This window comes from Rutidosis leptorrhynchoides, chromosome 3, assembly GCF_046630445.1.
Source record: "Rutidosis leptorrhynchoides isolate AG116_Rl617_1_P2 chromosome 3, CSIRO_AGI_Rlap_v1, whole genome shotgun sequence".
Lineage (NCBI taxonomy): Eukaryota > Viridiplantae > Streptophyta > Magnoliopsida > Asterales > Asteraceae > Rutidosis > Rutidosis leptorrhynchoides.
In genome coordinates, this window is record NC_092335.1 from 122,644,789 (window position 1) to 122,672,405 (window position 27,617).

The following is a 27,617-nucleotide window of genomic DNA, read 5'->3' on the forward strand; positions in this document are numbered from 1 at the left end:
ATGGCTGCTACCAGTAATTGCAGTAACAAGCTTCATGTTGCCATGTTCCCATGGTTTGCTTTTGGCCATTTCATCCCTTACCTTCAACTTTCCAAATTCATAGCAGAAAACGGTCACAAAGTCTCATTTCTTTCCACAACAAGAAACATCCAACGTCTCCCTGATCTCCCTTCCCACCTCAAACCGTTTATTAATCTTGTTCAACTAACTTTTTCACATGTTCCGGAACTACCCTTTAATGCAGAGGCAACAATGGACATTCGTACCGAAGATATCCATTACTGTTGGAAATCATTAGATGATTTTTTTTGGTACACCCACAAATTCTTTGGTGGAGCACATTAACTCTTTAGTGGAGCACATTAATTTTGGTGGAGCACATTGACCATTATGTGAATGATTAATGGTCATTAGTGGAGCAACTTAGAAGTTAATGGAACATTTTAAGTAATCAAATAATGTTGTGCCCATTATATACGTACACATCCTTCTTGTTAAATAGCACAAGCAAAAGAGTGTAAGATACACATTAGAGAAACAAAATTTATGGTACTTGGCAAATCATTAAAGGAATTAGGTTGTGAAAAACTTGAAAGCCTTCCGTTCGTGATCGCTTTCCCGACCGGTAATCTAAACGTCGATCCTACTCATTTCCGCTGCTCGTATTCGGTATGTCTCGAATTTACATTATACAACAATTACCTTAAAAAAGCCTTCGATGATCTCGAACCTCAGGTCACTCGGTTTCTAGAAAAAGAGTCTCCGGACTAGATTATATGCGATTTCGCTCCTTATTGGTAACCTGCTATCACGACTAACCTTGGCATATTACGAGGGTTCTTTTCGATAGTAAATGCATCTTTCGCGACTTTTGCAGGACGCTCTGTTGAGGACATGATCAACGGCGTCGATGATCGGAAAACGGTTGAAGATTTAATGGTACCACCCAAGTGGGTTCCTTTTCCAACCAATATAAGTTTCAAAAAGTACGAGGCGAAAAAGATGTTGGGCGGAAGTTCTTTTAACGCTTTAAGGCGAAAAAGATGTTAGACATTGGTCAAATAAATGAGGCTAAATGGACGGTGCATTTGTGCACATGATATTTGTGTGGCTGATTCTTAGAACCAAAGAAGTCAACATTACTATTGTTTTGAAGGCCACCTACCATGTTTGTTGACCACATGTTTGTTATGGCAAATATTACATTCAACGTATGGTGTATAACAAATAAGGAGGCTACATAAGTCTTCTTGCATGCATGGAGGTTCAACTATAAAAGGCAATGCTTGGAACTTCATTCATCATCCCATTCCTCACATCTAATCTCATATCTAAAAAACACATATTTGAAAGAGTTTACTAATAACTCTTGTGAAGAGTATTGTAGAAAATAGAGAGGGTATAGAATTGTTAAATAAAATTCTATACGAGTGAGTTACGAGGGAAGTGTTATAATCTAGTGAGTGGTCCAAATATTTTGTTAGTATTTTTCGGAGCCTAGATTAGAGTGATACATTGTAACCTCGGGTTTGCCATATTTGCTAGTAAAATTCATCTCTGCTTCAGCCCGTGGACTAGGCCTCACGCCGAACCACGTAAATCCTTGTGTCTTTATTTATTGCTTAATTGTTCTATTAATTTCTCGGGTCTTGAAACTGCGCTAAATCACAACAAACTGGTATCAGAGCTATAGCTGTGATTAAATATACAAGATGACGATAATAAGGTCCGACGTAGAGAAATTTAATGGCCAGAACGATTTTGGTCTTTGGCGAATGAAGATGTGGGCTCTACTGAGCCAACAAGGTTATTTGTTAGCTTTGAAAGGGAGAGAACATCTACCCAAAAATTTGACAGATGAAGGGAAGGATGAACTTCTGGAAAAGGCACACGGCATGATTATTCTAAATCTTGCCGATTGTGTGCTTAGAGAAGTTGCGGCAGAAACCACACCGACTGGACTTTGGAAACAGCTAGAAACTCTATATATGACTAAGAGTCTCACGAACCGGTTGTATATGAAACAACGGTTGTATACTCTTCGGATGAAAGAAGGTTCACTAAATGATCACATCGATGAGTTCAATAAAATAATTTTGGACTTGAATGATATTGGTGTGAAAATTGATGATGAAGATCAATCATTAATTTTCTTATGTTCCTTGCCAAAATCGTACGAGCATTTGGTTACAACTCTACTATATAGTAGAAAAACTATTTCCATGGAGGATGTCAAATCTACCTTGAACTCTAGCGAGTTAAGGAAGAAATTCTCGGCGGATTATCTGGAAGAAAGTGCAGAAGGTTTGGTGGCAAGAGGAAGACGTAACGATAGAGCATCAAGTAGTAACAACAAAGGTCGTTCTAGATCGAAACCAAGATCTAGAAAGATCAAGTGTTACAATTGTCACAAGGAAGGTCACATGCGTAGAGACTGTCCAGACTTAAAAGGAAAAAGAGAGACTTGGAATGCAGCGGGAGCCGATAAAGTTGCCGCGGTTGTAGAAAATGATTCTGATGGTGCAAATATTCTTAGTGTTACCGATGGCCTCTCAAGTAATGAGTGGATTCTTGACTCGGGTTATTCTTATCATATGTGTCCTATTAGGGACTGGTTTACTACCTATCAACAAATAAATGGTGGTAAAGTCCTTATGGGAAACGATGTAGCTTGTAAGGTTGTTGGCATAGGAACGATCCAAATCAAGATGTATGATGGCACGGTGAGGACGTTGACAGATGTCAGGCATGTTCCAGAATTGAAGAAGAATCTTATTTCCTTGGGTACGCTGGACTCCATCGGCTGCGAGTATCGAGCCCGAGGTGGAGTACTAAAAGTCTCTAGAGGTGCACTTGTCGTAATGAAAGGTGAAAGGTGTAACGACCTTTATGTGACGACCCGGAAATTTTCGACTAAATTTAAACTTTATCTTTATATTATTCTGACACGATAAGCAATGTTTGTTAAGTTAAATCTTAAGGATTTTAAACAATGTTTATACATTCATTTAAACCTCGACCAAATTCCAATGATTCACGAACCATTAAATGAACATATATGAATATGTATGTATATGTATATATGTTATAAATTGAAAATGTCAACAAAGTATTTAAACATATAATGCTTTATATGAACGTATTTGTTTCAATATGATTATCGATGAAATTAAATAAAATATATTAAATGATCGAATTATCAGAAACATTGAATTATGATTACAAGTCTCTGTTGAGAGGTCCACTATGATTTGAGAAATCTATTCCTCTTAACGATATTCGGAATAATTTGTAAAGCTATTTATAAATAAAAATAAAAAGTGTCATTTACGAAAATTAGACAAAAGCTATTGGAGAATTGGTTTCCATAATATTCTATTAATCTATTTTCAAACGTACAAAAACGTTTTTCAGTTTAAAAAGAACTTTATTATTAAAACGTATATAACTTTTATAAATATCTAGAATCACTTTTGACAACTCATTACTTAACCAGTATAATAAATATAATGATATTTATATTTTATTTCATTAAATATATATAATGATTTAAATTAATATTATATATATTTATACACGTATTATACATACATAGTTTTTATATTTTTACTATACTTTAACTTTGCCTTTACTTTACTTTTACTTTACTTTAACTTTAATAATTCACTTTAATAATTCATACTTTAATAATTCACTTTAATAATTCATACTTTAATAATTCACTTTAATAATTCATACTTTAATAATTCACTTTAATAATTCACTTTAATAATTCATACTTTAATAATTTACTTTAATAATTCATACTTTAATAATTCATACTTTAATAATTCACTTTAATAATTCATACTTTAATAATTCACTTTAATAATTCAAAAATTTATTATAAATAGAATTCAATAGGTTTCATTATTTCATAGAAACTTAAAAATATATTTCTCTAAACTCTCTCAATCGATTTATATATATATATATATATATATATATATATATATATATATATATATATATATATATATATATATATATATATATATATATATATATATATATATATATATATATATATATATATATATATATATATATATATTTGCTCTATATTATTTCAAGATATTATTAGTATACATAAAATATTACGACGGAGTGATGTCCGAGTGATTTCAAAATAGTTTTTTGAATGAGTCGAAGCTAAGGAAATTATGGGTTATAGCTATGGAGGTGATGGGTATGGTTCATGGGTATGCTCGTGAGGTCAATCTAGTGTTTATCATCTCCGTTGCGTCTACGTACTTTCCTGCAATATTGAATCTCAATATTGATACGTGAGCACTCATAACTTAACTTTTATATATCAATAGTGTATCCCTGACTAGTGCTCGAGTATATAGGATTATGCATGCTTGTACATTCGATATTGTCCTTAGATAGGTTTGTTGAATCCTGAATTAGATACACATGCTACTGAGATAGGGTATATGATATGCATGTCATTGGAAAGCTAGCGAAAAATTAAGAACTTTTCATTTAGATATCGAATGGTTTCGATGAACGGATTTGAAGTTATAGTCAACTGAATTTTAGTATTATTGTTAAAATGATTATCGTCGTTATTATTTTAATAGAAATATCATTGTTATTATAAAATATCATTATTACTATTATGTTAGTATTATCATTTTATCATAATAACATTTTTAGTAAATATAAATATTGTTATTTTTTTATAGAATAATAATAATTATTATTACAAAATAATACAACTTTTACTTATTATTATTATGATCAATATTATTTTATCAAATAAATAGGGGATACAAAGATATTTTTCACCACGCGTAATATAATTACATTAATAATACTTACCACTATAGTTTTACGATATTAAGTGAACTTTATAAATTTTACTACTTAAGATATATAAAAGTATATTTTATCATATATAAACGTTAATATAAATTTTTATTAATAAATGACTTTTATTATTATAAAATCTAATAAATATATTTAAATATATAAAACGACTATAGCTAAGTTATATAATAAACACGTATAAATTTTAGAAGTCATTTTGGATCAAGTTGACTTTTGTTGACTTTTGCATATTAGTCTCGAGCATTAGGATTGTGGTACACTATGACTTGACCAAAAATTGTTAGACAAATATTGACCAACATATAAATATATATAATTAATATAGGTTCGTGAATCCGAGGCCAACCTTGCACTTGTTAAATGACGTTATATGTATTTTTACTACGAAATACAGTATGGTGAGTTTCATTTGCTCCCTTTTATATATATTTTTGGGACTGAGAATACATGCGCTGTTTTTATAAATGTTTTACGAAATAGGCACAAGTACTAAAACTAATTCTACGTGGGTTTAAACCAGAAATATACCCTTATCTTGGTAACATTAAACTACTTGTCTATGTACGGTAGGCGCGAATCCTAAAGATAGATCTATTGGGCCTGACAAACCCCATCCTGACTATGGGATGCTTTAGTACTTCGAGGTTATTTTAAACACACCTGATCTGGTGTACTTCCGAGGGTAAAACATGAACGTTAAGGCTTGTTACCGGGTGCCTACAACTTATAGAATACTTTTATACACTTGCGAGTGTACATATATTTATAAACGGAAATCTTGTGGTCTATTAATATATTGAAATGATTATTATGATAAACTTATGAACTCACCAACCTTTTGGTTGACACTTTAAAGCATGTTTATTCTCAGGTATTAAAGAAATCTTCCGCTGTGCATTAGCTCATTTTAAGGATATTACTTGGAGTCATTCATGGCATATTTTGAAAGACGTTGCATTCGAGTCATTGAGTTCATCAAGATTATTATTATGTCAATTATAGTTGGATGTATTATGAAATGGTGTGCATTCCGTCAACTTTCGTTGTAAAGAAAGTTTGTCTTTTTAAAACGAATGCAATGTTTGTAAAATGTATCATATAGAGGTCAAAATACCTCGCGATGTAATCAACTATTGTGAATCGTTTATAATGTATATGAACGGGTCCTTTCAGTTGGTATCAGAGCGGTGGTCTTAGCGAACCAGGTCTGCATTAGTGTGTCTAACTGATAGTCGTTAGGATGCATTAGTGAGTCTGGACTTCGACCGTGTCTGCATGTCAAAAGTTTTGCTTATAATTTTTGTCGGAAATTGCCTGCTTATCATTCTTAGTCTAGACACGTCTTACTGCATTGATTTCATGAATAGTGTATAGACAAAATCCATATCTTAGCGTATCTGCTAATCCATATCTTAGCGTATCTGTTACTGTAAACTTTGCCTGACATATCCCGTAAATTCCTCCGTAATCTACGAAATCTTTTGCGCTATATATATAGATATTCTATGTATTTAGAATACCACCCGATAGCCGAAAAATCATTTCATATCGAAAAATCCTTTATTCACTCGAACGAAATGGAATTCGTCATTAGTTCAAGTCCCTCGAATTCCGATATGGAATCCCACTCAAGCTCCAAAAGCAGTGTGACCGGAATGGATCAACCAATTAGCCATCATCTATTCTGGATGAATTGGGGATAGGTTCGTAGCCTCTTCAATAATTGGAGACAAGAAGAAGGTGATCCCTTCCATCCACCACATTGCCCTCTTGGCGATGAACCTGAAGCACTTACCAGTGAATCGGTCTGAAACACCATTTTCTCTCTCATTTGCAGAATATCTCGTCACGATTATATACTACATCAAATTCTAGATTTTATTTATCCGCTCGTTCGAACCGACAATCACCCCGGTGTAATAGAAGAAGTCAACGCGCTTCGTGTTCGAGTAGTGGCTTTAGAGAATATGGTGCAAGGGTTACAAACACCAACAAATAACGAAGTATTAATTCATAATTTCAATTTTATTGAATAAATACTCCGTAAAAGTTATGTAATTTCTAAAGTCTTTAGGGATTATTCAGTTCTAGTTTCAACCGTAAATCAAATGAGTTTAATTTAATATTAACTCATTAAATCTATGTTACATCTGAAGAAAATATGAACATATATATTTTCATAAAGACTGTAATAAAATTCTGTTGTACAAAATATTAATTGTGAAATTTTTTTTAACGGGTAGGTAATACCCGAGAGATATATAAATTCACAATTAATATGTTACATTTTTCGAATCTGATTAAGAAAATCATCAACTATACTCCCAAAATCTCACAACAATATACATTCTTGTATAGTAATCAAAACAACCATTCTCACCCAAATTTGATTACGCATTCTGATTTTGACGAATCAAAATCCAAGTCATGATTTAACAGAAGACATCACTCTTAGATTCCTACATCTTTCAAAGCTATACTTTGACTTCAAAACTGTGTAACATCATATGTATATTAACGATTACAAACTGTGTTCAAACTCTCCGAAGTTTTCGAAGACACTTCAAACAATGAACAATCGAGATGATGATCCAACCACATATTACCCACATTTATGTACCTAAAAAGCTCTCGAAGCCAAATTCATATTTCGACGCGTATCCGTGTCAGACCCTTTGGCATTTATTAGCTAAAATGACTTTTCAATTCCTTTTCAAAGTAGACAGTTTTGTCACAGCTCCTGCAAGTCAACTTTGACTTTTCAGTCGGACTAGTCTTATTATAACCTCGATAGATACGTTGCCCTTTCGTCATCGTTACTGGGGACCTTTCATATCTCGCCACCTTAGCAATAAACTTACCAACAACTTCAATTATCTTTGACTTTTCGAAAAATCATTATATTTATTGAAATCACATCATTTACTCATTCGCATCTTGTAACGAGAATTGTCATACGAATCATCGGAAAACAGTAACCAGTATTTTGAAATCTCGCAGCATGTCTACGCCAACAGTTATATGTGTACGTAAAACGTCTATCTCCTGGACTTACATACTTTGAATGTGAAGTTCTGAAAAATAGTTTGAACTGCAAACTAGTTCTTGAAATGCTAACGAAGCATCAAAAACTGTAAACGATCTTTACACTAAAAAGTTTGATGACAAAGAATAGTAAGGTGGTAAAGCTGAGAAAAAGAGAAGGTTTGGAACTGGAAAACGGATTGAACAGACTATGAAGGAGGCTGTGGACAAATCACAAAGACTAAATCTGCCTTCAAAGAATCCAAATGATTCAGTGCCTGCTAAAGTCATTAACGAATACCTTACTCTTTATTCTAAACCTTTACAGAAAAATCTTCATCATCATCCATCAATATTAAAAATTCTAAGATATTATCATATCTTTCATTATAAATATCCGCGATATTTCTGAAGATATTTTCACAACTAATCTTATCTGAAGTCATTTATCTCTTTGCGCTATCAGTGTTACATCATATAAGAAACTATTAGTTTCTATATTTTATAAACTTTCGAGTTTAAATTATGAATGTTTTGAAGTAGTGTTGGGAACTGAAGCATGAGTTAGTATAATATAATGACACTTGATCAACGTGATTATATTACAGTAAGTCATGCTGAGTTTCTAATGGGACATGACGATTCACAGACCATGCCGTCATCATGTTCCATGTTACATGACTCTTGTATTCTATTTAATCTCTAAAAATATCAAGAATATATTTTCTTGATGATTCGGTCTTTTCAGGGAATTCTGGTAAATTAACAAATCAAGATCGTGCCATTACCATTTTCTTCTTAGAACATTAACTATGTTCATTCTGAAATTCATATCTGCGAATACTGGACCATTACAAACGTTGCTTAATCGCAAGAAGAAGAAACGAAAGGACAAAACTCCAAAATAGAAATTAGAGTATAAATCGCAGCAAATAGAAGGGAGCATTAACTGTGGATGTCAATGATTATAGAAGACAAAAGCAGGGGCTTTGAAATATAAGGGAAGATATAAAACCCAACAACCACCCAAAAATTATAAACCGTATATATCGATGCATATAGCAATATAAAGACACGGAAGAACTAAAAACACTATAAAACCGAGAGTATAGTAGAAGTAAATAGATTCTTCCGGAGGCAGATGAAAAAGAAGAACGACAGATATGAAAGTGAGGAGTATATCGAGAATCAGTACTGGATGAAGCATACTGACAAATACTTTAAAATATGAGTTGAGGGAGAAAGAATAGAAGGTGTGAGTTGTAAGGAAATGAAGGAGGTGGATTTATAGTGAAATACCCGACAGAGAAATCAAGATGGAATATCGTATTAATTCGAAGAGAATCATAATCTCCTTAATCACCGAAGCATCAAATCCAACATAGATTACAAAGATTTTCTTTAAATTCAGAGATCAATTGTGATGATGTCAAAAGATATGACGAATCACTATAATCTTATTTCCTTAATTTACGATAACTTCCTTCATACGCTTATAGTAATCGAATTATTTTATCCATACTTCTTAGACATGATAAAACTTCATAATCGTTACGTCATAATAACATTCTCATTGTTAGCCATAACCACCTCTATCAAATTTCAGGGACGAAATTTCTTTAACGGGTAGGTACTGTGACGACCCGGAAATTTTCGACTAAATTTAAACTTTATCTTTATATTATTCTGACACGATAAGCAATGTTTGTTAAGTTAAATCTTAAGGATTTTAAACAATGTTTATACATTCATTTAAACCTCGACCAAATTCCAATGATTCACGAACCATTAAATGAACTGATAGTGTTCCAAATGAACATATATTTAGTAGCAATATCGTTCCAATATGTAAAGTTTTTAAATGTAATTTCCTTATTTTTAGTTGTAATAGTTAAATAAATAAGTGCGAAGACGAAAGACGCAAATCGCTCGAAAATGAAGATTTAAAGACAAAAACGAAGATTTGAAAGACCAAAACGTCCAAAAAGCTCAAATGTACAAGATACAATCAAAAAGGTTCAAATTATTGATGAAGAACGTCTAAAAATGACAAGAGTACAAGTTACAAAACGCAAAGTACAAGATATTAAATTATACGAAAGGACGTTCGAAAATCCGGAACCGGGACATGAACCAACTCTCAACGCTCGACGCAACGGTGTAAAAATTACGAGTCAACTATGCACAAGAATAAAATATAATATTTAAATAATTCATAATAAGAATAATATTAAATAATAAAAAGTTGTTAATTGAGCATAGTTCAGGGGTCGTAAATGAAAATTCAATTTCTAATTTGCCTATAAAAGGCTATATTACGTTCGATGAATGAGGAGGAAGAATTTTTTTCCGATCTTTTTTCTTCGATCAATTATCAATATCAATTATCAATATCTATATTCTATATCTCTATCATAATGTTAATGTAATAAGATATAACAATAATCTTAATTTTAAGTTTAAATTATGATAATAATAAGATTTATGATAGAGATCATTTGAGTGTGTAAGTCGAAATTCTGTCCGTGTAACGCTACGCTATTTTTAATCATTGTAAGTTATGTTCAACCTTTTTACATTAATGTCTCGTAGCTAAGTTATTATTATGCTTATTTAAAACGAAGTAATCATGATGTTGGGCTAATTACTAAAATTGGGTAATTGGGCTTTGTACCATAATTAAGGTTTGGGCAAAAGACCGACACTTGTGGAAATTGGACTATTGACTATTAATAGATGGGGGGTATTGTCTAATTGAGTGACAACTCATTGGAGTCTGTCGAACCTATCTTCAAATTAATTAACCTAATAATTAATAATGATTATGGTTGTCCTATTTAGTGACGTTCATATGGAATCTGTTATAATCATCTAATTAATCAATTGGGTTGGGTAATTGATTATTCATTCTGATCAAGTGGATGAATTAATATTCATAAACTAATTAAAACAGGGGTGGATTACATACAGTGATAACTGGTGTAATTGTTGACAGAAGTGATAACTGCGTCATAGTTTAAATCCTTAATCAGTTGGAATATTTGACTTCGGGTATAAGGGTAATTTGACGAGGATACTCGCACTTTATATTTATGACCGATGGACTATTATGGACAAAAACCAGATAAACGTATCAAATAAACCAGGACAAAGGACAATTAACCCATGGTAATAAATTAAAATCAACACGTCAAACATCATGATTACGGAAGTTTAAATAAGCATAATTCTTTTATTATATTTCTCATCGTATCTTTATTTACTGTCATTTTATTACTCGCAATTTTATTTTCTGTCATTTTATTTATCGCAATTTATTTTACGCACTTTAATTTTTGTCATTTATTTTTACGCTTAAAATCGACAAACCGGTCATTAAACGGTAAAACCCCCATTTTATAATAATACTACTACTTATTTATATATATATTTTTACAAATAAACTTAATAATATAGCGTTAACTTCACCAGCTCCCTGTGGAACGAACCGGACTTACTAAAAACTACACTACTCTACGATTAGGTACACTGCCTATAGTGTTGTAGCAAGGTTTAGGTATATCCCATCCGTAAATTAATAAAACTTGTGTCATATTTTGTAGTATTTTGTATTAAAAATAATACTATTTCGTACCCTCACGCTACATCATCAAGTTTTTGGCGCCGCTGCCGGGGAGCGCTAAAACGCTATATTTTTAATTATAATAATATTGAAATAAAATATAATAATATAATAATATTGAAATAGAATATAATAATATAATAATATTGAAATAGAATATAATAATATAATAATATTTAAGAATCAAAAATTTATACGTAAATTTTAAAAAAGTAGTATTTATTAAATACTTCAGGGGTATATTATGTAACTTATAATTAATAATTGCTATCATGTCGCTTTCATGTGAATAGTAAATTAATTAATTTATTTTCATTTACTATTCATGAATAGTAAATGAATTAAAAAAAAAAAAAAAAAAGTTTTGAAAAAAAAATTATAATTATAAAAAAATTATTAATTTGTAAAAAAAAATCGTTTTTTTAAAAAAAAAAAAAAAAAAAAAAATCGTTTTTTTTAAAAAAAAAAAAATTTCGTTTTAAAAAAAAAAAAAAAAAAAAAAAATTTGTGAAAAAAAAAAAATCGTTTTTTTTTTAAAAAAAAAAAAAAAAAAATTCGTTTTAAAAAAAAAAATTTGTAAAAAAAAATCGTTTTTTTTAAAAAATTTAAAAAAAAAAACGTAAAAAAAAAAAAAAACGTAAAAAAAAAAAAAAAAAAAAAAAATTATTAAAAAAAAATATATATATTTTTAAAATTTTGTCTATAAAAAAAATGTTTTTTTTTAGTTTTATTACCTTTAGATTTTTAGACTATAGTCGCAACTTTTAGTATTAAGTTTAGTTTTGCCATAGTTATTTTTCCTTCTAGAATTTTTAGGCTTTGCCGTAAAATCCCTTAAGTGATTATTCCTTAGACTAAGTTTTAGGTGCTTTAGAATTTTACGACGCCGTATTTCGCACTACTTTCTTATTTTTATTTTTCGACGCCTATTTTTCGACCTTTTATTTTTCGACATTTTTCGGCGCGCAATCTATTTCTCTCTTATTTCTCGCCATTCTAGTTTTTAGGACTTAGAATTTTTTCTACTTCTTCTCTAAATTTCTTAAAATTACGAAAATTTATTTTAAGTGGTTAAATTAATAGACATCAAAATTTTCTGGTTCGTAGTAATAGTTGGATTTGTACGTGGACCGGGTTATTGGAGCCAAACAGTCCTCAATTATATTGAGACCAAACGAATCCTGCCCCTCTGCTGCATCTTTTGGCTATTCGAAACGTGGGCAAAATCAGAAAAGTATATTAATTGGATAACTTATTATAATTTTTTTTCCTTTTTAAAAACTAATAGGATATTCAGTGAATGCACCGAGCAAAACGTTCACCACCTTTCATACGTTCACCACCTGTAACTCGATCAAGACATCTAGCAAATATTGTCGCCGTTGATTTTTCTTTAGAATCGTCATCTAGTCGAACAAGAACTCCAACTCAAATTTCCGATAATCCATCTTTTGAACCCGACTTCACAATTAAGAACCCGGAGCATATTCAAGGACAATTCCAAGATCCTGAACCACTAATTATTCCTCCTGAACCACAAACCGTTAAATCAGAATCCTCTAGTGATTCGTATTCAACAAATTCAATTATGGAAGTAACGGAACCTCTAAGTATGGAAGATCGAATGAGAGCCACACGCACGGGCCAAGGTCACGCCATTATTAAGCCAGAAGTTAATGCGTCAGATTATGAAATCAAAGGACAAATTCTACACATGGTAACTAACCAATGCCAATTCAGTGGTGCACCGAATGAAGATCCTAACGAACACCTTCGTACGTTTAAAAGAATTTGTACACTATTCAAAATCCGAGAAGTGGAAGATGAGCAGATCTATCTCATGTTGTTTCCCTGGACTTTAAAGGGAGAAGCCAAAGATTGGTTAGAATCGTTACCTGAAGGGGCGATTGACACATGGGATGTTTTAGTTGAAAAATTTCTTAAAAGATTCTTTCCGGCATCTAAAGCCGTGAGACTTCAAGGAGAAATTGTTACGTTCACACAAAAGTCAAATGAAACTCTATATGAGGCGTGGACAAGATTTGGAAAGTTGTTGAGAGGATGTCCTCAACACGGTTTAGACACTTATCAAATAGTACAAATATTCTATCAAGGTGTCAACGTTGCTACACGAAAAGACATCGACATAACAGCTGGTGGATCCATTATGAAGAAAACCGCAACTGAAGCTTACAAAATTATTGATAACACAGCCTCCCACTCGCATGAGTGGCACCAAGAAAAAGATATCTTTCGATCATCTAAAGCGGCTAGAGCCGATTCTAGCCATGACTTTGATTCCGTTTCCGCAAAAATAGATGCTTTCGAAAGACGAATGGAAAAGATGAATAAAGATATTCACGCAATACGAATCAGTTGTGAGCAATGCGGTGGACCACACTTATTGAAAGATTGTAATGTTGAACCAACGATGGAACAACGAGAGAATGTTTCTTATATGAACCAAAGGCCGGGAAATGATTATCAAAATAATTATCAACCGCCAAGGCCGAACTTCAATCGAAATCAATACATTCTTTACAATCCAAAAGGACCCGAAAATAACTTGTACAACCAACAAGGTCCGAATAACCAACCAACTCAAAACAACACTTTCAATCAACAAAGACCTAGCTTGTATAAACCACCACAACAACTCGAAGAGAAAAAGCCAAATCTAGAAGAAATGATGGCAAAGCTAGTTGAATCTCAAACACACTTTATTACATCTCAAACCCAAACGAATGAGAGGTTTGATCAGTCATTAAGAACTCAACAAGCTTCCATTTTGAATCTAGAAAAACACGTAGGTACTCTTGCTAGCATGATGAGTGAGAGGGAACAAGGAAAGCTACCGAGTAATACTGAAGTAAATCCTCGGAAAGAGAATGTTAATATGGTTTCAACGAATTCTGAAAAACCAGCTCCAGAAGATGGGAAGGTTTTAGATGTGAGTAACAATGAAAAAGTTACACCACCACCACCACCCGAGTATGTAAAGCCAGTGGTGGCACCATACAAACCACCCATCCCGTTTCCAAGAAAAGGAGTTGAGTATGAGCAAGTGATAGGTAATAAAGATTGTGATACCTCTGGAAAGAAGAAGAAGAAAAAGAATAAGAAAGTGCAAGAAACAAAAGCCGTAAAAGTAAACCCGGTGAAGACAGTTCCACCAAAACCTCCTCCTAGGATAGGTGATCCGGGTGAATTTATTGTTCCTTGTCTACTTAGTGATTGTGTCATGTATGATGCACTAGCAGATTTAGGTGCAAGTGTGAGTGTTATGCCTCTTTCCTTATATAAGAGATTAGGTGTAGGTGAGTTAACTCCAACGGATATGAGTGTTCGACTCTTTGATCAAACCATTAAGCACCCAGTTGGAATTGCTGACAACCTACCCATTCAAGTAGGCAATTTAACGTTTCTAATCGAATTCATTGTCATAGACATAGAAGAAGACCCAAACATTCCTCTAATTTTAGGTCGACCATTCTTAGCGTCCACCAGAGCGTTCTTTGATGTAGGAAACGGTAGAATGACACTTAAGAGTGGTGACAAATCGATCACCTTTATGATTCGAAAGTCTAAATCTCCACCAACCAAAACCGTTGAACCAACAAAAACGATTGGTAATAACCATGTTGTTTTACCAACTCCAACGGCAGTGCTTAACAATAATAAAACGCCTAAGTGTGGGGAAAATGAAGTAACACCTAATGATGACTTGATAATAAAGAACCCCGTTGTTGATACGAAATTAAATGACCCCGTTATTAACAGTTCAATGAAGAAACTTTTTAAACGGGCTATCGATGCTAGAAGTAAGGGGAACTTTAAGTTATGTAACCGGTTAGTATCCAATCTGTCGCCTAAAGAAAAGGCGAAACTAGTTGAATTTTGGGATATTACGGAAGAAGCCGGGCACTGGCTTAAAGAAAAAGTCACAGATACGCAAGTTGATTATGGACCAAGAGAAATTGACGATAAAGTTAATCACAATTTTGACACCACAGCTACCTAAGTGTGGGGAGATTCAAGTGTTCTAAAAAGAAAATGATGTCTAGAGTTAGTTGTTCTGTTCTCGTGTAGTTCCGAGAATGGAATCCGATTGGTCTTTTCCGCTAGCAGACACTAAAGAACTAGTTTTCTCCCTCCATTCTGATTTTTTTTTGTTTTATAGGTTTTATTGAAATTAATATGCTTTTCAAATTTAAGTTTTTGTGTGATTTTAAAAAAAAAATTACTTTATTTCATTAAGTTTAAAAAAAATTGATTTCTAAAATTCGTCGTGAGTTGAAGACTAGGTCATTAAGCCGAAATTACTTTACCCGAGGGCGGGGCGACAAATTTTGTTATCATTATTTTTAATTTTATTGATTTAAAGTATGCCAAAAATATTATACTTTATAAATTTTTGAAAAGTGGGGTTATAAACCAAACTTCAAAAATATATATATATATATGTTTGTATTTTATCATGTAAACAACAGGGTAAAACAACGCACTTTCAAAGACTGTCATTAAAGTTCAGCAAAAGGTACTGATTTTGACGACAAGATGCAAAATAACAAATGTGATATAATAAATGAAGGAATGAACGATGAGGCGCGCCATCTATCATTCGACGAGCTTTGTAATTACAAACTCGGTATTTTTAATCACTTTTCTATGCTAATCACCCTCATGAATTTAAATTATAGTCTGATTTCATGCAAATGAGGGCATTGCATGATCTTAAGTGTGGGGAAGGGTTATAAATTCTCTCAGGTTTATACTTGGAATAGAAGAGAATAAAAAGGCAAAGAAATAAACTAAGTGTGGGGAGAATGTACCAAGTTATTCAATTAAAAATTATCTATCACATGTTTCTGTAAAGTTATTGCAGGTGCTTTTGTTTTGAACTAAATTAATAGTTTTACCCGGTTTATTGTGATACTTTTGAAAGAAAGATGGATCTACATGATGAATCAATTCCATCATTAGAAGGAAGTAAAGTCTTCCGAAAAAGACACGTGCTTCTTGATTTAGGTCATGAAGTTGTCGTCCAGACCAGCTGTAGGTTGACGAAAAATCTAGAAAAGTCATCACTAAAATCGGCTGGAAATCCACGGACCTCGGCATCAAACAGGGTCGCCAAGTGGTCAGATTTATCCTAACCATGAGAAGGATTTATCTCGTACAATGGGGGGGCACCATGCAAATTAGCTTGATAAGACTAATGAATCAGATCCCCAGAAAGGATAATCTCCTTAAAGATTAAAAATCAGCTTTTAAGACTGATAATACTCAATCCTAGAGATTGACCTTAAAGATTGAGAATTCAAACTCATGGAATTCGATGATATCTAAACTCGAGCTTGAACGAGAAAATATTTTGATCAAAAATACAAACCGATTTGTTTTCTGAAAAACCATTTTCAATGCGTTCATTAGCATTGAACGTAAAATCCTAAGAAATTCACCTGGAATTCATTAGGTCACCTGAACCAAATCGGGTGTCAACCGTAAGAACGGTGGTTGCATAGCATGGTCGGAGACAGGACCTTGTGCCAGACCGAAAAATTATAGGATGATCTTTACTATCGCTCCTACCAAGGATAGTTCTAGCATCCGACACGTTAAAAGACCATAACCAAAAGCATGTCATTAGACATTGCCTTAACAGTTTCTTGTTCATCGCTTTCCTTTACAACCGGACGGTAGTTTGCCGAAAGGTAATATACGGAACAAGTAAACTGGATGTGTGCTTTCCGATACCGGGATAGCAGTGGATTACACGAACCTAAATGTTTTTAGCCAAAATATTGATCCACAAATATATTTTGCAACACCAATGGTGGATCAAATCAGAAAACTTATCTAGGGTAAAAGCTAGATTGAATTTTCAAAAGATCAAATGTTTTCATAAAGATCCTATTTCCTAAAGGATCTAAATTTTTATAGTCATGTGGGACTGTAAACCGCCTTTCAAATGTGCACTTTGCTTTGGAAACCGAAAGTAAATCGGCTATTTGATTGCAAGTGTCGTTGACCTAAACTGTGGATGACACACCCACCTTTAACCATCATTACTGTCATTGTTTATACCGCTATATCAAAATCACTGATGTACAAAATGTGATGAATAAAAAAGTGATTCATGTATGTTTTTATTTCAAGTTCTGTATTGCTTGAGGACAAGCAACGCTCAAGTGTGGGGATATTTGATAGTGTTCCAAATGAACATATATTTAGTAGCAATATCGTTCCAATATGTAAAGTTTTTAAATGTAATTTCCTTATTTTTAGTTGTAATAGTTAAATAAATAAGTGCGAAGACGAAAGACGCAAATCGCTCGAAAATGAAGATTTAAAGACAAAAACGAAGATTTGAAAGACCAAAACGTCCAAAAAGCTCAAATGTACAAGATACAATCAAAAAGGTTCAAATTATTGATGAAGAACGTCTAAAAATGACAAGAGTACAAGTTACAAAACGCAAAGTACAAGATATTAAATTATACGAAAGGACGTTCGAAAATCCGGAACCGGGACATGAACCAACTCTCAACGCTCGACGCAACGGTGTAAAAATTACGAGTCAACTATGCACAAGAATAAAATATAATATTTAAATAATTCATAATAAGAATAATATTAAATAATAAAAAGTTGTTAATTGAGCATAGTTCAGGGGTCGTAAATGAAAATTCAATTTCTAATTTGCCTATAAAAGGCTATATTACGTTCGATGAATGAGGAGGAAGAATTTTTTTCCGATCTTTTTTCTTCGATCAATTATCAATATCAATTATCAATATCTATATTCTATATCTCTATCATAATGTTAATGTAATAAGATATAACAATAATCTTAATTTTAAGTTTAAATTATGATAATAATAAGATTTATGATAGAGATCATTTGAGTGTGTAAGTCGAAATTCTGTCCGTGTAACGCTACGCTATTTTTAATCATTGTAAGTTATGTTCAACCTTTTTACATTAATGTCTCGTAGCTAAGTTATTATTATGCTTATTTAAAACGAAGTAATCATGATGTTGGGCTAATTACTAAAATTGGGTAATTGGGCTTTGTACCATAATTAAGGTTTGGGCAAAAGACCGACACTTGTGGAAATTGGACTATTGACTATTAATAGATGGGGGGTATTGTCTAATTGAGTGACAACTCATTGGAGTCTGTCGAACCTATCTTCAAATTAATTAACCTAATAATTAATAATGATTATGGTTGTCCTATTTAGTGACGTTCATATGGAATCTGTTATAATCATCTAATTAATCAATTGGGTTGGGTAATTGATTATTCATTCTGATCAAGTGGATGAATTAATATTCATAAACTAATTAAAACAGGGGTGGATTACATACAGTGATAACTGGTGTAATTGTTGACAGAAGTGATAACTGCGTCATAGTTTAAATCCTTAATCAGTTGGAATATTTGACTTCGGGTATAAGGGTAATTTGACGAGGATACTCGCACTTTATATTTATGACCGATGGACTATTATGGACAAAAACCAGATAAACGTATCAAATAAACCAGGACAAAGGACAATTAACCCATGGTAATAAATTAAAATCAACACGTCAAACATCATGATTACGGAAGTTTAAATAAGCATAATTCTTTTATTATATTTCTCATCGTATCTTTATTTACTGTCATTTTATTACTCGCAATTTTATTTTCTGTCATTTTATTTATCGCAATTTATTTTACGCACTTTAATTTTTGTCATTTATTTTTACGCTTAAAATCGACAAACCGGTCATTAAACGGTAAAACCCCCATTTTATAATAATACTACTACTTATTTATATATATATTTTTACAAATAAACTTAATAATATAGCGTTAACTTCACCAGCTCCCTGTGGAACGAACCGGACTTACTAAAAACTACACTACTCTACGATTAGGTACACTGCCTATAGTGTTGTAGCAAGGTTTAGGTATATCCCATCCGTAAATTAATAAAACTTGTGTCATATTTTGTAGTATTTTGTATTAAAAATAATACTATTTCGTACCCTCACGCTACATCATCATGAACATATATGAATATGTATGTATATGTATATATGTTATAAATTGAAAATGTCAACAAAGTATTTAAACATATAATGCTTTATATGAACGTATTTGTTTCAATATGATTATCGATGAAATTAAATAAAATATATTAAATGATCGAATTATCAGAAACATTGAATTATGATTACAAGTCTCTGTTGAGAGGTCCACTATGATTTGAGAAATCTATTCCTCTTAACGATATTCGGAATAATTTGTAAAGCTATTTATAAATAAAAATAAAAAGTGTCATTTACGAAAATTAGACAAAAGCTATTGGAGAATTGGTTTCCATAATATTCTATTAATCTATTTTCAAACGTACAAAAACGTTTTTCAGTTTAAAAAGAACTTTATTATTAAAACGTATATAACTTTTATAAATATCTAGAATCACTTTTGACAACTCATTACTTAACCAGTATAATAAATATAATGATATTTATATTTTATTTCATTAAATATATATAATGATTTAAATTAATATTATATATATTTATACACGTATTATACATACATAGTTTTTATATTTTTACTATACTTTAACTTTGCCTTTACTTTACTTTTACTTTACTTTAACTTTAATAATTCACTTTAATAATTCATACTTTAATAATTCACTTTAATAATTCATACTTTAATAATTCACTTTAATAATTCATACTTTAATAATTCACTTTAATAATTCACTTTAATAATTCATACTTTAATAATTTACTTTAATAATTCATACTTTAATAATTCATACTTTAATAATTCACTTTAATAATTCATACTTTAATAATTCACTTTAATAATTCAAAAATCTATTATAAATAGAATTCAATAGGTTTCATTATTTCATAGAAACTTAAAAATATATTTCTCTAAACTCTCTCAATCGATTTATATATATATATATATATATATATATATATATATATATATATATATATATATATATATATATATATATTTGCTCTATATTATTTCAAGATATTATTAGTATACATAAAATATTACGACGGAGTGATGTCCGAGTGATTTCAAAATAGTTTTTTGAATGAGTCGAAGCTAAGGAAATTATGGGTTATAGCTATGGAGGTGATGGGTATGGTTCATGGGTATGCTCGTGAGGTCAATCTAGTGTTTATCATCTCCGTTGCGTCTACGTACTTTCCTGCAATATTGAATCTCAATATTGATACGTGAGCACTCATAACTTAACTTTTATATATCAATAGTGTATCCCTGACTAGTGCTCGAGTATATAGGATTATGCATGCTTGTACATTCGATATTGTCCTTAGATAGGTTTGTTGAATCCTGAATTAGATACACATGCTACTGAGATAGGGTATATGATATGCATGTCATTGGAAAGCTAGCGAAAAATTAAGAACTTTTCATTTAGATATCGAATGGTTTCGATGAACGGATTTGAAGTTATAGTCAACTGAATTTTAGTATTATTGTTAAAATGATTATCGTCGTTATTATTTTAATAGAAATATCATTGTTATTATAAAATATCATTATTACTATTATGTTAGTATTATCATTTTATCATAATAACATTTTTAGTAAATATAAATATTGTTATTTTTTTATAGAATAATAATAATTATTATTACAAAATAATACAACTTTTACTTATTATTATTATGATCAATATTATTTTATCAAATAAATAGGGGATACAAAGATATTTTTCACCACGCGTAATATAATTACATTAATAATACTTACCACTATAGTTTTACGATATTAAGTGAACTTTATAAATTTTACTACTTAAGATATATAAAAGTATATTTTATCATATATAAACGTTAATATAAATTTTTATTAATAAATGACTTTTATTATTATAAAATCTAATAAATATATTTAAATATATAAAACGACTATAGCTAAGTTATATAATAAACACGTATAAATTTTAGAAGACATTTTGGATCAAGTTGACTTTTGTTGACTTTTGCATATTAGTCTCGAGCATTAGGATTGTGGTACACTATGACTTGACCAAAAATTGTTAGACAAATATTGACCAACATATAAATATATATAATTAATATAGGTTCGTGAATCCGAGGCCAACCTTGCACTTGTTAAATGACGTTATATGTATTTTTACTACGAAATACAGTATGGTGAGTTTCATTTGCTCCCTTTTATATATATTTTTGGGACTGAGAATACATGCGCTGTTTTTATAAATGTTTTACGAAATAGGCACAAGTACTAAAACTAATTCTACGTGGGTTTAAACCAGAAATATACCCTTATCTTGGTAACATTAAACTACTTGTCTATGTACGGTAGGCGCGAATCCTAAAGATAGATCTATTGGGCCTGACAAACCCCATCCTGACTATGGGATGCTTTAGTACTTCGAGGTTATTTTAAACACACCTGATCTGGTGTACTTCCGAGGGTAAAACATGAACGTTAAGGCTTGTTACCGGGTGCCTACAACTTATAGAATACTTTTATACACTTGCGAGTGTACATATATTTATAAACGGAAATCTTGTGGTCTATTAATATATTGAAATGATTATTATGATAAACTTATGAACTCACCAACCTTTTGGTTGACACTTTAAAGCATGTTTATTCTCAGGTATTAAAGAAATCTTCCGCTGTGCATTAGCTCATTTTAAGGATATTACTTGGAGTCATTCATGGCATATTTTGAAAGACGTTGCATTCGAGTCATTGAGTTCATCAAGATTATTATTATGTCAATTATAGTTGGATGTATTATGAAATGGTGTGCATTCCGTCAACTTTCGTTGTAAAGAAAGTTTGTCTTTTTAAAACGAATGCAATGTTTGTAAAATGTATCATATAGAGGTCAAAATACCTCGCGATGTAATCAACTATTGTGAATCGTTTATAATGTATATGAACGGGTCCTTTCACTTTACCTGTTAAAAGGTAGCACGGTTACTGGTGCGTCTGGAGTTTCTTCATCGGCTAAAGATGTAGATACCACCAAGTTATGGCACATGCGCCTTGGGCACATGAGCGAGAGAGGAATGATGGAGCTTAGTAAACGAGGTTTGCTGTGCGGTCAGAATATCGGAAAATTGGAATTCTGCGAGCATTGTGTATTCGGAAAACAGAGCCGAATAAAGTTTGGCACAGCCGTTCATAGGACGAAAGGTACTTTGGATTATATCCATTCAGATCTTTGGGGTCCATCTCCTGTTCCTTCAAAAGGTGGTGCGAGATACATGTTAACCTTTATTGATGACTATTCGAGAAGAGTATGGGTTTATATCCTTAAACGTAAGGATGAAGTCTTTGTCAATTTCAAGCAATGGAAGATAATGATAGAGAAGTAGACTGGAAAGTTCATTAAGCGCTTGAGAACTGACAATGGACTGGAATTCTGCAAAGGCGAATTCAATGAGTTCTGCAAGAACGAAGGCATTGTGAGACACCACACAGTGCGGTTTATACCACAATAGAATGGCATTGCAGAACGGATGAATAGAACGCTCCTTGAGCGAGCGAGGTGTATGCTCTCAAATGCAAAATTACCAAATATATTTTGGGCCGAAGCTATCAACACAGCTTGTTATTTGGTAAATCGGTCTCCATCAACGGCAATTGATTGTCAAACTCCTTTAGAGAAATGGTCAAGTTCCCCTGCAAGTTACAGTGATTTGAAGATATTTGGTTGTCCTGCTTATGCTCACGTGAAAGATGGTAAACTTGAGCCGAGGGCCAAAAGATGCATATTTCTAGGGTATGCAGATGGGATGAAGGGTTATAGATTATGGTGCCCTGATGGTAAATCATCTCGATTTCTTATCAGTAGGGATGTGACATTTGATGAGTCTGCTATGTTGAAAAAGACAGAGGAGGAACAAGTAGTTGCTGGAAAAGATCGTGAAGTTGAAGAGCAGGTGGAGCAAGAAATAGAAGTTCCACAAGGAGTAGTACAAGATACTCCTGTTGAGCCCGTTGTAGAAGACGTACATGACTCTGGTGTTGATCAAATGACACCAGAAGATCAGTCAGATGAGCAACATGATCTACAGAATTATAATCTAGCAAGAGATAGAGAATGACGAGCAATAAAACCACCACAACGGTTCGGGCATGCAGATTTGGTAGCTTATGCCCTGAGTATGGCAGAAGATATAGAGGTCCAAGAACCTGCTACATATCGTGAAGCTATAAGTGGCCCAGAATATGCAAAGTGGTCTGTAGCTATGAATGAAGAGATGGAGTCTCTTTATAAGAATCATACGTGGGAGCTGGTGAAACCGCCAAAAGGTCAGAAGATTGTTGGATGCAAATGGATCTTCAAAAAGAAGGATGGAATTCCGGGTGTAGAAGATGAAAGGTTCAAAGAATGCCTTGTAGCAAAAGGCTTTACTCAGAGAGAGGGAGTTGACTTTAATGAAGTTTTCTCACCGGTCGTAAAGCATACATCTATTCGCGTGTTACTTGCCATGGTTGCTTTACTTGATATGGAGCTGCAGCAACTAGATGTCAAGACAGCATTCTTACATGGTGAGTTGGAGGAACGGATCTTTATGCGCCAGCCAGAGGGATTTGTGGTCAAAGGAAAGGAAGATTATGCTTGTTTGCTGAAAAAGTCATTATATGGCTTGAAGTAATCACCTCGACAATGGTATAAGCGGTTTGACGTATTCATGACTAGTAAATGTTACTCGCGGAGTGATTATGATAGTTGCGTATATCACAAGAAGCTTCCTGATGGCTCGTACGTTTATTTACTGTTATATGTGGATGATATGTTGATTGCTTCGAAAAACATGTCCGAGATCGACCAGTTAAAATCTCAACTCAAAAGTGAGTTTGAGATGAAAGATTTAGGTGCAGCTAAGAAGATATTGGGAATGGAGATTATTAGAAATAGACGTGAAGGAAAATTGTATTTGTCACAAAAGAAATATATTGAGAAAGTTCTTCACCGTTTTGGGATGGATAACTCCAAACCAGTTAGTACTCCACTTGCTGCACATTTCAAACTTTCATCGGCGTTGTCACCGGAAACTGAGGAGGAGGTGGAGCATATGTCACATGTTCCATATGCTAGTGCTGTGGGTAGCATCATGTATGCTATGGTATGTACTAGACTGGATATTGCACAGGCGGTAAGCGTGGTGAGTAGATATATGGATTGTCCAGGGAAAGCTCATTGAAAAGCGGTGCAATGGATTCTTCGGTACCTCAGAGGGACAACTGATATTGGCTTAGTATTTGATAGCAGTGGTAATACTAATGTTACAGGATACGTTGATTCAGACTATGCTGGTGATTTGGATCGGAGAAGGTCTCAGACGGGATATGTTTTTACTCTCAGAAGATGTGCTATTAGTTGGAAAGTAACATTACAATCGACAGTTGCTTTGTCGACAACTGAAGCGGAATACATGGCTATGACTGAGGGTGTGAAAGAAGCAAAGTGGCTGAGGGGTTTGGTTGGTGATCTGGGTTTGCAACAGGACGAAACTGTGGTGCATTGTGATAGCCAGAGTGCCATACATTTGACTAAAAACCAAGTGTATCATGAGAGAACCAAACACATTGATGTACGGTATCACTTTATTCGTGAAGTAATATCTAAAGGGGTTATAATTGTGAGAAAGATCAGTACGACACATAATCCGGCAGATATGTTGACTAAGCCAGTTACTACAAACAAGTTCGAACATTGTTTGGACTTGGTTGGCGTTCGAAGAAAGTGATGAGCCCGGGAGGGCTGACATGAAGTAGAGATTGATAACGGATAGCAAAGAAATGAAATATTCGCCAAGGTGGAGATTTGTTAGACATTGGTCAAATAAATGAGGCTAAATGGACGGTGCATTTGTGCACATGATATTTGTGTGGCTGATTCTTAGAACCAAAGAAGTCAACATTACTATTGTTTTGAAGGCCACCTACCATGTTTGTTGACCACATGTTTGTTATGGCAAATATTACATTCAACGTATGGTGTATAACAAATAAGGAGGCTACATAAGTCTTCTTGCATGCATGGAGGTTCAACTATAAAAGGCAATGCTTGGAACTTCATTCATCATCCCATTCTTCACATCTAATCTCATATCTAAAAACACATACTTGAAAGAGTTTACTAATAACTCTTGTGAAGAGTATTGTAGAAAATAGAGAGGGTATAGAATTGTTAAATAAAATTCTATACGAGTGAGTTACGAGGGAAGTGTTATAATCTAGTGAGTGGTTCAAATACTTTGTTAGTATTTTTCGGAGCCTAGATTAGAGTGATACATTGTAACCTCGGGTTTGCCATATTTGCTAGTAAAATTCATCTCTGCTTCAGCCCGTGGACTAGGCCTCACGCCGAACCACGTAAATCCTTGTGTCTTTATTTATTGCTTAATTGTTCTATTAATTTCTCGGGTCTTGAAACTGCGCTAAATCACAACAGTTGGAAATCATTAGATGATTTTTTTTGGTACACCCACAAATTCTTTGGTGGAGCACATTAACTCTTTAGTGGATCACATTAATTTTGGTGGAGCACATTGACCATTATGTGAATGATTAATGGTCATTAGTGGAGCAACTTAGAAGTTAATGGAACATTTTAAGTAATCAAATAATGTTGTGCCCATTATATACGTACACATCCTTCTTGTTAAATAGCACAAGCAAAAGAGTGTAAGATACACATTAGAGAAACAAAATTTATGGTACTTGGCAAATCATTAAAGGAATTAGGTTGTGAAAAACTTGAAAGCCTTCCGTTCGTGATCGCTTTCCCGACCGGTAATCTAAACGTCGATCCTACTCATTTCCGCTGCTCGTATTCGGTATGTCTCGAATTTACATTATACAACAATTACCTTAAAAAATCCTTCGATGATCTCGAACCTCAGGTCACTCGGTTTCTAGAAAAAGAGTCTCCGGACTGGATTATATGCGATTTCGCTCCTTATTGGTAACCTGCTATCACGACTAACCTTGGCATATTACGAGGGTTTTTTTCGATAGTAAATGCATGTTTCGCGACTTTTGCAGGACTCTCTGTTGAGGACATGATCAACGGCGTTGATGATCGGAAAACGGTTGAAGATTTAATGGTACCACCCAAGTGGGTTCCTTTTCCAACCAATATAAGTTTCAAAAAGTACGAGGCGAAAAAGATGTTGGGCGAAAGTTCTTTTAACGCTTTAAGGGGAGTTTCAGGGGTTTTGGATGGATATCGTGTGGGAATGGTTAGAAAGGGGTGTGATGGTTATTTCATAAGGTCTTGTTACGAATTCGAGCCACAATGGCTAACTCTTTTGAAAGAGTCGAGCGGCCTTACGGTTGTTCCGGTGGGGTTACTACCACCGGAAACAACCACAAACATAGGAGACGGTAAGGATGACAAGTGGACGATAATCAAGAACTGGCTTGATGGTCAACCAAAAGGTTGTGTCGTATATGTGGCCTTAGGAAGTGAGGTTAACGTGAGCAAGAATGAGCTCGTTGAGTTAGCTTTAGGTCTTGAGCTATCCGAGTTGCCTTTCATTTGGGTTCTAAGAAAGCCTGCTGGTTCCATCGAGCCTGGCTCGATGGAACTACCATACGGTTTCTTGGAAAGAACCCGTGACCGTGGGATGGTGTGGACAAGTTGGGTCCCACAGCTACAAATACTAAGCCATGAGTCGGTGGGTGGGTTCTTGACACATGCTGGTATGAGTTCAATTGTGGAAGGTCTAATGTTGGGTCACCCTGTGATAATGCTACCGATTATGGTGGAACAATGGTTGAATGCTCGAGTGATGGTGGAGAAACAGGTGGGAATAGAGGTGCCTAGAAACGAAGAAGATGGTTCGTTTACCAAAGAATCGTTGGCTGCATCACTGACTAGAATTGTTGTTAGTGATGAAGGGAAGATTTATAAGGCCAACGCGATGTTAATGAGTGTAATGTTTGGTGACACAAGATTACACAAAAAGTATGTTGATGAATTTATAGACTATTTGGAAAAACAAAGGGATGCTGCTGCTGCTATAGAGCATTGAACAT

The 27,617-nt window shown here is 33.2% G+C and overlaps 1 pseudogene; it reads left to right on the forward strand.

Annotated features, from left to right (window-relative positions):
- On the forward strand, window positions 1-27,613 carry LOC139900339 (UDP-glycosyltransferase 91D2-like; annotated as a pseudogene).
- Window positions 27,614-27,617: the final 4 nt, after the last annotated feature.